Source organism: Primulina tabacum, chromosome 7 (assembly GCF_025594145.1).
Source record: "Primulina tabacum isolate GXHZ01 chromosome 7, ASM2559414v2, whole genome shotgun sequence".
NCBI lineage: Eukaryota > Viridiplantae > Streptophyta > Magnoliopsida > Lamiales > Gesneriaceae > Primulina > Primulina tabacum.
In genome coordinates this window covers 12,146,507-12,150,229 of record NC_134556.1, presented here as the reverse complement: position 1 = coordinate 12,150,229, position 3,723 = coordinate 12,146,507, and positions in this window count along the sequence as shown.

Sequence of the window (3,723 nt, the reverse complement as noted above, 5' to 3'; positions counted from 1 at the left end):
CAGTTAATTATTTTACGTGCATTAAATAGAAAATGATTATTTTTTAGATTTATGCGATATGGCTTGTGGTTCATTCACTATGTGGGAGTGTTATTTTATACGGTCGCCAGTGACCGATCAGTTCAGTATGGTACCACCCGGTCGCCAGTGACCGGCCAGCTCAGTTCAGTTTCAGCCTCCCCGGTAGCCAGTTACCGATCAGTTCAGCTTAGTGCAGTGGCCACAGGCGTAAAACATAATCTCAACAGAAAATTTTATCAGTTATTTCAGTACAGGCTCCAAGGAGCAGACATTTTTACTGTGATTATCAGTTCATTTATGCACGTATTATAATTGCTCAGTACAGATTATTTTTCAGTATGCCTCAGGACAGGATATGTTAACTCATGCATATTTTAAATTCAGATTTTTACTCGTTAGATGCGATTTATGCATGCTGAGTCTTTAGGCTCACTAGACTTGATTGTTGTAGGTACTGATGAGGCCAGGGCCGAGGGCGGGGACCAGTGAGCCAGCTTGGGTCGGCAGTAGTGGCACCCGAGGACCTCAGAGCAGCAGTTGTTATTTTTTTCCGCAAACAATTTTATCAGTCGTTGGATATTTTTAAATCGTTGTTGTTGGCAAAACTTTGATTTTCTTCCGCTGCAATATTTTGAAATATTGAACTTGATTCACCAGTGATTTTATGAATGAGGCCATTTCAGTTCTTTTAAAAAGAAAATTTTTAATTTTCCGCAAATTTTCAAGAAATGAGTTTTAGGCCCCTTTACAGTTGGTATCAGAGCGGTGGTTCTGTATAGGGTTTCACTACTACTGACCGCGAGAAGCTCACGAAGCCACGTCTTCGGTCTGTAAGTTTTTCAGTTCAGCATGTTGTTCAGCATTTCAGTTAAAGCATGAATTATTTTGTCAGCATGCTTCCAGATTTTCAGTATTTCAGTGTTCATTTAAAATAAAGTATGGAATTATGCATGTTAGTTACGTATGGGTTATGTTGGAACAGTATGCCCCCTAGACGCATTTTAGAGCGCAACAGAGAGGTGGAGCCTCGCCGAGAGGACAGAGAGGAGCATAGACCGGAGGGAGACCTACCACCTCCTCCACCGCCACCACCGGACATGAGTGCCCAGATGTTAGCTGGGATGGCACAGTTCTTCGCACAGTTTGCGGGGGGCAATGCCGCAGCCGTAGCCGCAGCCGCAGCCAGGCCGACAGGGCCCGAGGCTGTTTATGAGCGATTCATGAAGATGCGCCCGAAGGAATTCTCTGGGACATCTGACCCCATGGTTGCTGAGGGATGGATCAAATCCCTCGAGGTTATCTTCGAGTTCATGGAGCTAAGAGACGCAGACCGAGTCCGATGTGCCACCTACCTGTTCACTGGAGACGCCCGCTTATGGTGGGAAGGAGCTTCGGTAGCCCTGATCTTGGCTACACTTTCTTGGACCCGCTTTACGGAGGTTTTCTACTCCAAGTATTTTGCTGAGGAGGTTCGCACCAGGCTGACCACCGAGTTCATGAGCCTGAGGCAGGGGGATATGACGGTTACGGAGTTTATCCGTAAGTTCGAGAGGGGCTGTCACTTTGTGCCCCTGATCGCGAATGATGCCAGAGCCAAGCTGATGCACTTCCTGGTGGGTTTACGGCCGATCTTGCGCCGGGATGTTAGGGTATCTGACCCTGCTACTTATGAGATTGCCGTCTCCAAGGCCTTAGCCGCAGAGCAGGATCTGCGGGATATCGAGAGGGATCGCCAGAGCAAGCGCCCAGTCCAGGCACCGCACCGCCCTCCTCCTCATCAGCATCAGCAGCAGAATAAGAGGCCTTTTCATGGACCGCCCAGGAACCGAGGCCAGCAGCAGCAGCAGCAGCAGCGGGGACGCCCAGCCTCGAGGACTCAGGAGCACCCAGTTTGTCCCAGGTGCTCACGTTGCCATCCTGGAGCATGTATGGCTGGCTCAGGAAAGTGTTTTAAGTGTGGCAGTCCAGACCACATGTTGCTGCAGTGCCCTCAGAGGAATCTGCCTACCCAAGGCAGAGTTTTTGCTCTCCATGCCGCGGAAACCAACCCGGAGACTATGTTGTTGACAGGTACCTTTAAACTTTAAGTTATTCTTCGAATTTCAGCATTTTGGGAATCGGAATTTAGATTTTTGAACTTAGAACTGTTATAGGATTGCATGCTCTACTCAGATTTATTTCAGAGGAATTAAGCTAGAGGAACCTTGACCTTTGCATGTCTATAAGTTTAGATCTTGTAGTGGGATTCAACTTAGAGTTCCGATCTTTGAGGGAGAATTTTTATATCTGGTTCCGCTACCAAGGCCTTGATAGATTCAGGGGCCACTCACTCGTTTATTTCGGAGGTCTTTGCTAACTTCCTCAAGATCCAGACCATTGGGCTAGATACAGCCTTTTCAGTAGTATTGCCGTCAGGCGAGGAGATGGCAGCTACCAATGTTATCCGAGATATAGACCTTGAGTTGCACGATAATCTTGTTTATGCGGATCTGATTGTGCTACCGATGCCGGAATTTGACATCATCCTAGGGATGGACTGGCTATTGAGGAACAGAGTGTTGATAGACTTTCAGCGGAGATCTGTTCTTGTCCGACCGCCTGGAATGGAGCAGTTCTTATTTGAGCCGGATAGGTACTTTCCTTTACCGCGCATTATTCCTTATGTTCAGGCTAGGAAACTCATGCATAGAGGGTGTCGGGCATTTCTAGCGACCTTTTTATCTGTCCCCGAGGAACCCAGCCAGTCAGCCTCAGATGTTCCGATTGTCAGAGATTTCTTAGACGTTTTTCCCGAAGACGTCTCTGGTATGCCACCCGAGAGAGAGGTGGAGTTTTCCATTGAGCTTATGCCAGGTACAACTCTGATATCCAAAGCGCCGTACCGACTAGCACCGACAGAGATGGCAAAGCTTAAGAAGCAGATTCAGGAACTTCTCGACAAGGAGTTCATTCGCCCGAGCTTTTCTCCATGGGGCGCGCCGGTCTTATTTGTGAAAAAGAAGGATGGCTCGATGAGGCTTTGCATTGACTACAGGGAGTTGAACAGGGTTACAGTGAAGAATAAATACCCACTGCCGAGGATTGAGGATCTGTTTGACCAGTTGCAGGGAGCTTCGATTTTCTCCAAGATAGATCTGCGTTCCGGTTATCACCAGTTGAGGGTGAGAGATGCTGATGTCTCGAAGACAGCTTTCAGGACTCGTTATGGCCACTACGAGTTCCTAGTGATGCCGTTCGGTCTGACGAATGCGCCAGCGATCTTCATGGATCTAATGAATCGCGTATTTCAGCCGTACCTCGACCAGTTTGTGATAGTGTTCATAGATGACATTCTCGTCTACTCCAAGAGTCGGGAGGAGCACAGCAGGCATCTGACCACAGTGTTGCAGACACTGCAGAAACATAAACTATTCGCAAAGTTCAGTAAGTGCGAATTCTGGTTAGAGAAGGTGGCGTTCTTGGGCCACATTGTTTCTAGCAGTGGCATTGAGGTAGACCCGGCGAAAGTTGCAGCAGTCAGAGATTGGGTTGTGCCTCAGAATGCATCAGAGATCCGCAGTTTTCTTGGGCTAGCAGGATATTACAGGAAGTTCATTCAGGGATTCTCATCCATTGCCGTTCCACTCACAGCACTGACCAAGAAAAATGTAAAGTTTGTGTGGAGCGAGGAGTGTCAGAAGAGCTTCGATACTTTGAAGCAAG